The sequence below is a fragment of the Convolutriloba macropyga genome, chromosome 11 (assembly GCF_964194025.1).
Source record: "Convolutriloba macropyga chromosome 11, txConMacr16.3, whole genome shotgun sequence".
Taxonomy (NCBI): Eukaryota; Metazoa; Xenacoelomorpha; order Acoela; family Convolutidae; genus Convolutriloba; species Convolutriloba macropyga.
This window is the reverse complement of record NC_134478.1, coordinates 44,183,487-44,192,904: the sequence shown is the minus strand read 5'-3', so window position 1 is coordinate 44,192,904 and position 9,418 is coordinate 44,183,487. Positions and strand designations below refer to the sequence as shown.

The 9,418-nt window shown below is 35.5% G+C and overlaps 1 protein-coding gene across 9 annotated transcripts in view; it reads right to left on the bottom strand.

Moving 5' to 3' along the window:
* The window catches only part of LOC142349443 (ras-specific guanine nucleotide-releasing factor 2-like), a 233,011-nt gene extending 224,178 nt beyond the window's left edge, over window positions 1-8,833 (bottom strand). For 4 of the 9 annotated variants that reach the window (XM_075400998.1, XM_075400995.1, XM_075401003.1 and 1 more), the window contains exon 1: window positions 7,363-8,833. The gene's annotated coding sequence lies outside the window, so the exon portion shown is untranslated. The remainder of the gene's footprint in view (window positions 1-7,362) is intronic. The other 5 variants (XM_075401002.1, XM_075401004.1, XM_075401001.1 and 2 more) reach the window with 3 other exon arrangements.
* Between the last annotated feature and the right edge of the window lie 585 nt (window positions 8,834-9,418).

Sequence of the window (9,418 nt, the reverse complement as noted above, 5' to 3'; positions counted from 1 at the left end):
ATCATTTAGTGTCGGTCTCATGGGACAAAAAGAGGTTGTTTCATGATCTGCAAGGCGGCTCTGATAACAGCTAGCTAGTACTTGCTCTGCTAACATTTCAAATTGTGTGAGCTTTAAATGGCAGCATTTTAACCTCATTGTGTAAGTCATTGATGTCAGACAGTTTTACACAGACAGTAATTGTGCGAAGAGCAATAATTTGTTAAATTTGCAGATGGTTGCAGTTTGTATTGCTAATTGTGGAAGCCCAAATGGGAGCACCGTAGTTCAGGACGCTCCGACCAATAGCTTTGTAAGTCACTGAGAGTGTCTCTTTTGTGCATCCCCAGTCGGTATCAGCAACCTTTTTCAGAGTGTTACTGCGCTTTTGTAATTTCTCTTTGGTGCTTCTTCTATGTTCTCCAAAATTGAGCATACTATCAAAGGTAGCACCCAGTACTTGACTTTGCACTTTACTGGTATTGGTGAAGTGTTGATAGTGAGGTGTGGGTCAGACTTGGCCTCCTTGTTCCGGGTTGTGAACACAGCTGCACTTGATTTTTCAGCTGCCAACTTAAGTTTTCTTGATTCTAGCCAGCCGTGTAAGGTAATGAGGTATGGAGTTAATATGTCACGTAATTTTTCAAACTGTGGGTGAGATGTAGTTAAAGTTATATCATCAGCGTACGACGTAGTGTTTATATCTTTCGGGGGTAGAGGCAGCTCGCTCATGTAGATATTCAAGAGCATTGGCGATAATACACCACCTTGGGGGACACCCTGGTTGACTTTTCTCCACTTTGACTTTTTCTTATTATAATCCACGTAAGAAAACCTGCCTTTAAGTATGAAGCAATTAATCTTTTAGCGCTGTTCGGTAGTGGTGCCTCAAGTATGTCTCTTAGTAGTGGGCTATGATCAACCGTGTCGAAAGCGGCGGTGAGGTCTAAGGCTACTAGTAGAGAACGGTTGCAAGATTTCTTTTAAGGCCTTTTGAATGTTGTTGGTGACAATGTTGAGAGCTGTTGTAGAGTGCTCAGGTCTAAAGCCATGCTGATGTTCTAGTGGATATTCTATAAAGTCACTCAGTAGGCGTTGTTCTGTTGGTTTTGCAATGGGAGAGAGGAGTGCAATTGGTCTGAAGTTTTTAGATTCGTCTATGGGTTTTCCCGGCTTGTGTAGAGGTATAACCCGGTCAACTTTCCAGATGTTCAGGATTTTTGCACTTTTTACAAAAAGTTTTATGGTGTCAGTGAGATATCTCAGTTGTATGGGGCCCAGATGTGTAAGTGGATTGGCGCTATTCTATCTGGGCCTAGCGCCTTACTTTTCTTTTTCTCTTATAGCGTCTATCAATGTGTTACACTTAAATATTCTGCCCTCTATTTCCAGTTTTCTTATTGTTCTTAGAGTATATCTTTTCTGTTCTTCATTTTTCTTGGGGTGTGGTGTGTATTGCTTGTTAAATTTGTTGGCGCATTTCGTTGGATCATGGCAAAGAGTAATTTTCTTAGCGTCAAAGTATATGGCTCTATTTGCAGGTGGTTTATCGTTACTCGACAAAAGTGCTTTCACTGTGCTCCAGAGCTTACAGCAGTTACCTCTGTGAGTGAGTTTTTGTACGTATGACTTTGCGCGTACGACTTTGAACAATTTTATTTATTTCAAGCTTTAGTTGCGTTATTTTAGGGTCCCTGGAGTTACCGTTAGAAAAAGTTGTGGCAAACTGAAGTCAAGAGTTTAGTTGTCGACTAGTAACACAGAGATACTCCGTATTTCTGCCCAATAGTTAAGCTCCTTTAAAGCATGAATCATCAAAACAAGGAACGCGAACTCATTTCAACAATTTTTCCTTTCAACACGAAACTCAACACTTTTGCAGAAAAGCTAAACTTTCTCTATTTCCCGTGTTTAAAACAATGAAATAAAATTAAAACAATTAGTGAAATTCAGTTACTCGAAGGTTTGCAATACTCTTTGAGCAAGTCCTCAAACAGGTAAAACTTTCACGAAGAATTAATTGAAAACCATAACGCCTTTAGGCCTTCAGCAAAAAATTCGAAACAAATGATATCTACAATTGTGCAGCTGAAATTGAGCAAAAGCACTATGATAAAAACGAGAAGTTGGAAGCAATATCCATTGATCTCGCTAATGCTTTAAATTCAATATCACACAACAAAGCTTAAAACAAATTGAAACACTATGGAATCTCTTAAGCATAGAAACTAACCATTTGAAGCAAATGATTGCATTATACCGGTTGCGTAATATATTCCGATTGCGTAATTATAAATCAAGTGATTCGTCGAGGAAAATGTATGTGAAGCTTGCCCGTTCCATACATTTCAATGAATTCAAAAAACTAAAACATAGTTCAACGTAAAATAGTATTATTAACCAAACAAGTTTTAATTGTACAGGAAACATCGACGATATGAAAAAAAATTAGGTTTCGCAACAACTTAGAGTTACTTGATACAGAGATATAAAAAGGCAGAAAGGTCGTATCTTTTCTTCTCCAGAGGAGAACGACAAAAACTGGGTTGCAACAACAAGGAACTTAGTATGCTAAAACCTTCCATATATTAAGGCACGACAATCAATTCAGTTTCGAATTTTTATTCTGAAAAGATCAAAGTTCTTGAACTGAATGGCGGTAGTGATGAGATCAATATTGTAAAAAAAGCCGTAAGTACTACGCAAAAAAAGCTGATGCTGTGTAGGTAATTGGTTTTTATCTTTCTAACATGCAGCGCAGTTGTTTCATTATCTGTAATGACTTGTGATAGTAGGGTTGAATCATCTGGGGTTTAGGTTTCTTCAAGTGCAAAAAACTCAAAAGATCGCAAGGGCTGTCTTCCTCTAACTACTTTAATTTACTCGGATGTGTAATTCGTGACGATACCTTTCTCGCAAAACCATGCAACATCAAAAATAATACGCAGCGCAACAGCACTAGGCCACAGTGGACGTTTTGTAGCTACCATTTATTTTAACATGGGCCAGATAGCATACTCTTCTCTTCTTTTTCAGCATTGCTCATTTTCGATGGTTATGGCCTCGTGTTTTGCGTCTCAAACTTTTTCTGGTATCATAATATAAGCCAACTTTGGCCAAACTATGAGAACAAACATTTTAGCTTGAAAAAACTGTCGAACTAAACGGGTTTAGTTAATCCAAGCACGTTCAAAAACATTTCAAAAAACATGCTAAAAGAATTTATGAAACCTTCGGCAAACTGTAAACAAATATTATAACAGCATCTATTGCAAAAACTTTAAAATTAATACCAGGCAAAAAAATTGCGAAGGCTTTAAAGCGCATTTTCACAAAAAAGAGGTCAAAAAACCTTTAATTTTCGACTTGAAATTAAAGAAATAGATCTCGCTAATGCTTTCAATTCAATTTCACACATTAATGGTAAAAACAAATTAAAACGCTATGGAATCTCTAAACACAGAAACTGACAATTTTAATCAAATGATTGCGTAATTCTGATTTGTTCAATATGTTACGATTGCGTATTTATAAATCCAGTGGTTCTTCGAGGAACAGGTTTGTGAGTCCTTGCCCGTTCCATACATTTCAACGAATTCAAAAAAGTAAAATATAGTTCAACATAATTTAGTTTACTAACGAAACGAGTTTTAATTGTACAGAAATCATCGACAAATTGAAAAAAATTAGGCATCGCAACAACTTAACGTTACTTGAAACAGAGATAAAAAGGCAGAAAAGTCGCATCTTTTCTTCTCCAGAGGAGAACGACAAAAACTGGGTTGCAACAACTAGGAACTTAGTATGCTTAAACCTTCCACATATTAAGGCACGACAATCGATTCAGTTCCGAATTTTTATTCTGAAAAGAACAAAGTTCTTGAACTGAATGGCGGCAGTGATGAGATCAATATTGTAAAAACAGCCGTAAGTACTACGCGAAAAAAGCTGATGCTGTGTAGGTAATTGGTTTTTACTAACAACCAGCGCAGTTGTTTCCTAATCTGTATTGACTTGTGATAGTATGGTTGAATCACCTGGTGTTTATATTTCTTCAAGTGCAAAACATCGTAAAGGTTGTCTTCCTCTAACTACTTTAATTTACTCGGATGTGTAATTCGTGACGATACCTTTCTCGCAAAACCATGCAACAAAAAAAAATAATCAATACGCAGCGCAACAGCACTAGGCCACAGTGGACGGTTTGTAGCTACTATTTCATCTATCATGAGCCACATAGCATACTGGTCTCTTCATCTTCAGCATTGCTCAATTTCGATGGTTATGGCCTCGTTTTTTCCGTCTCAAACTTTTTCTGGTATCATAATTGAAGCCAACTTTGATCAAACTATAAGTAGAAACATTTTAGCTTGAAAAAACTGTCAAACTAAACGGGTTTAATTACGCGAAGCACGTTCAAAAATTTTTCAAATAACATGCCAAAAGAATTTATGAAACCTTCGGAAAACTGTAACATCTATTAAAATAGTTTTAAACTTACACAAGGCAAAAGAAATTTTGAGGGCTTTAAAGCGTATTTTCACAAATAAGAGCCTTTATATAAGAACCTATATATAAGAACCTTTAAATTTCGTCTTCAAATCAAAGAAATGACATCTGTAAACGTATATCTGTTTTTGACTGTTTAAATTTAACTCGTGTTAACGTTTACCTGTTCAAAAAAGAAGCCAGATTTTCAGATTACTTAAGGGGCTAGTACAGTTCCTCAAGTCCAAAGACTATATCGATCAATCTGAATCTATTGAACGAGCCGTACGAGCGAATAATTGATAATGTACAGTTGTGAGTTCTGAACAATTTTAAAAAATAGCACTACAGAAAAATTGAAAAAAAATTATGATCAATCAAACAAGTGATTTTCGAAGCGAACTAGTATTTCTGCTTAAATAATTCTCCCCTCAACTAAAGAGCTATAGAATTTAGCTCTGTTTTCCCGAAAAATCAAATATCAATTTTCAACAAACAAATAGGGTTAAAAATATGCTTCACGGAAAACAATTCAAAAATCCAATCCATTCCGATACCTGCTTCTAACAAAATCTTGGATTGAATACTTCTGACTGAACAAAACGGCCTAAGTTCCTGTACAAACTAATAATTAGGGGTGGATAAGACTTTGCAATCATTCCGATACAACACGAAAAAAAGTCCGCAAAACAATAGACCATTATTAAACAGCTGGCACAATCGATCGTAGCTGCGAGAAAATTTGCATCTTCAAAGTAAATTGCCCAAACATGGAGCCAGGATCCAGAAAACAAATAAACCAGTTTTTTTAAACGCTAAGCAGTTCGTTTACGCCAAAATTGGAGGGGTTTAAAAATTTATTTTTTTTGTTAAATCAGGAGTTTTTAAAAGAATATTAAAGACGATAGCTGCAATTTTGAGTTGTTAAGTGACTACCGTTAAGTGATTACGGCAATGTAATATTTTTCAAGCAAGCTGCTAATAGTTATAGATTTATAATTATGAAAAAAAATAACAAAAAATGTCAGAGGATATTTATCAGCTCAAGGATGACCGGAAACAGCAATAAGCGGCAGGTCACGAATGCAATTTTTTAATTTTCATTTCCACTCATTAATTTTAGAATAATCCATCACGTTTTGACACTGTTAGAACCAAATTAATCCACGTTTTTGATGTGAAATAAGATTGTCTTTCAACTAACCATTTACTTTACAAATTGTTTTTTTTTTTTGAAAAATGTCATTCCTTTGACAAGTGCTTGCATTATCAAAACAAAAAACACCATGAATCACACCAATCACTGCATATCACTAACGAAAAAAATCTTGTGCGAATCCAACTGTGACGCAAGGATTTAACAGATAATAAGCTCCTTTATTACGTTTTTTATTATGTAGATACCTTGCTTCAGACAGAAAATGAGCAAGCATGAATATTCACATGCTCAGTCAGTCATCCATTAATCATCTCTAGAGAACGCTAAAACGAAATCACACATTCACAAGGTCTTTTTCCATAAACCTTGTCACCTGCGTCCTCATTCTTATTCTTCCATTTGCAACTTATGCATGATAGAAGCCAAAACACATAGAAAATATCAATCCGTTGAAATCCAAAAAAGTGTTCGAACAATGGTTAAATAGCTAAAATCTTTATAGTTCCTTTTTAAGGTTCCTCATATGACTCATTAAAATTCTGAATGTTGGCTTCTCTTTACGATTTCATATCGTCACTTTATATTGCGCCAAAAAATAAGATACGAGAACAGAAGTGATAGCTCACGAGTCTATAAAAGCAGCAGAGAGAGTGATTCTAATTTTGACTGAACTGATAATTAAAACAGATCTGTTGAAATACAAGTCAGTACAAATTTAGCATTTTAGTCAAAACTAACACTAAGACAGCAGCAACAACAAACAGCAAACTTAAAGCCAGCCAGTTGAATCCAAAATAGCCCAACTGGCCTATATTTGATTTTAAGTATTGCGGTAACTTGCATCAAAACCATTTCAGTAGAACAGTAATAAGAGTGAAAATTGATTAATGGGATTACAATATTAAACATTTTACCAAAATTCTTCAAAATATCAGCACAGCTTTAGTGCTTAAACTCGTTTAAATATTCTGGCAATTAAAACCCCGCTTTGTAATCAGAAAGATTTTTCCTGCCGTTTATTACGATAGGAAACAAAAATAAAAACAGACGAGAGAGTCAGTTTACAGATCTCAATGAGGTATCTGCTCTTCAGAGAAGTGAAAAACAATGCCAGACACATTTTACTGAGAGCACTCATGCTTTTCTTCAATTTAGGAATCAACATAAACTTAATCTGGATGTTTTCAATTAGAATAAATTATTCATTGAAAGAAAATAACAAGCATGTAACTCACCGCATCAAACATATCGACTAACGTCGGAGGAATTTTTCTCGCTGGACAGGCAGGGCAATTCAATTTATAGTGGGCGAGGCTCAGAAATGTTTTATGGGCGTAAAAAATCGACGCCACAGGGGTTCGACCCCAATCGTTATTATATTAGCAACAAACTTAATTTCAGAAGGAGAGCAACATAGAGCACTCAAAAATGAAGAACTCCTGAAGAAGTCACTCAGGAGGTCAACGAATGTTCTAGACTAAAAGCGCAAAAATGGGCAAGCAAAAATTTTGCATACTGAAGACACACGTTTACAATTTCTTCAAACTTCAAAACCAATTAAAATTAATTCGACTCTTAAACGCCTAGGATAATGTTCAGAAAAATAAATAGTGAAAAGAAATTCACGGCGTCTTTATGTATCTGATATTTAAATTAACTATCAGGACTAATAATAAAAATGTGACGCACTCACTACATCAGTTGAAATTGATTAATTAAAAAAATTGACAACTTACCTTGGCCTTCTAATGTGACAAAATTGAACAGCAATGGTACTTTCAATGGAACAGGCAGACACAGTGAGAGAAGGACAGCCTATAGAGAGATGCACACTCTCTCTTGTGGGCCAGAGAATTGAAAGTGAAGAAGACGTGGCAATGGGATTTAATAAAACTCGATCAGGGTATCAGTGTCACAAATATCAGATTGCCCCCTGCAATACAGGTGATTGAAGGTTATTAATTACCACTGGGACAACTCAATCAACCCAATACTCCTTCGTACAATCCAGTGTTGGGCTGGTCATGTTGGGTTGGAGCGGGGGGGGGGGGGGGTACTGGGTTGTGTATAACCTTGCCACACGCTCATTGTATTTCAATTAATTCTGCACACAGATGATATTTTCAATAACAAAAAAGGCTTTTGCAAAATGTTGCAAAAATGTGCACAAAATAGCATGAGCAGTTTTACTTGGTACACAAAAAGAAAGAAAAAGAAAGAACAGTTTAGTGTTGAATGCTAGGCGTGCTTTGAGGTGTATATAGAAAAGAATATATTGCCGCGGGATAACTTTGTTTATTTCGTAGCCATTGAAAAATGGAAAATCAAGCATTGAAGCTGATAACAATAACCTCTGAGCTGAAAAAATGAGCAAACTAAATAGCACTTTTTAGTTACTTTGCAAGCCTGCTCACTTTTTTGTTGACTTTTGCGCCGTAGCACAGCTATTGACTGTTGTTGTTGTTTGTTTGAACGACACATTCAACAGTAAATAAAACATTTTCACCTCTGCCATGTTTCATTCAATTCAATTATGCTTTCCAAATAAGCAGAAGAAACAATGTTGAAAACATTCAGCTTGCATTACTAACAGAACAAAGCTCCAAGTCATTAAAGCGCCAATAATTCTGTTATTTCAGTTAGAATTGGGAAATTGTCTTGAATTATTAAACAAAGCTCAAATTTTTTACTTCCACAATCCAAAAGCAGCCCAAATGCTAATTTGTGTTCAATGTACCCCTCCATTTCTATTCAAATAGTACAAGTTTGAGAGTCATGATACCCTACCGCAAAACAAGCAACTATCAGCAAAAATTGAAATCATAATCAGAAGCCAAACGAATATAATTTACCTTTTATTCCTTTTATCTTTCCCCTAAGCACGAAAAAGGATAATGCAAAATATGGCTAAACGATAACACAGATAAAACATGCGGGAACGGTTTGCTTATCGATTTAAAAGTGCTCGAAATTTTGTTTATAGTTTACAAAAAATCAAAAGTGGACGTTAAAGATAAACAAAGAATGAGTTCTTTATTAAATGGACAGCAGTAAAAAAAAATACAGGCCAAGGTTAATCATCGGAGATAGGTTATAATATGTAGCCCTAATCGACAGACCGGCATGTGCATTTAGCCACAATAACCTTGGATAGCACTTCAAAATGATTGCATTTCAAATGAATAATTTCATCATCTCCAAGTTCACGAAAGTTTAGAAGGTGACATAAGCAAATAAAAAAACATAGCTGACAGACTGCCAGAAAATAGCCGCAATAGATTCGTAGATCGGCAGTCTAAAAAACAGTAAAAAAGGCAGACCAAAAAAATCGTCTTTTCATTGAAGGCTGATCTGTTATATTTTGATTAAAAATCTGTATAAGTTATTGCTGCCTCTATTAGCTGATCTCAAATAACCTTCATTTAGAGTGACACACACCCATTTGATCTTATCTCCTTTAATTAAAGTAAATAAAAGTCAATTTCAAATTGAGGAAGTCATTTTTGAGAGTGAGGTAAGTCAAGTGTGACCAAAAATTTAATCACGCGCATGAACAAAAAAAAACTCGCTCCACTAAGAGCGAAAAATGACGTCACACATGCAATTCAGTTGAAATTGCATGAACGAATGAACAAAAAGTGGCTGTGACGTCATATGGTCGTAACAAAAATCATGAAATAAATTAAAAACATAACAGGACAAGCCCTGACGTACAATTCAAATAATTTTCATTGACTAAACAGAAAACTAGACCTAGAACGGGCTATGAATGGATTGGAAAAACCATTTAGA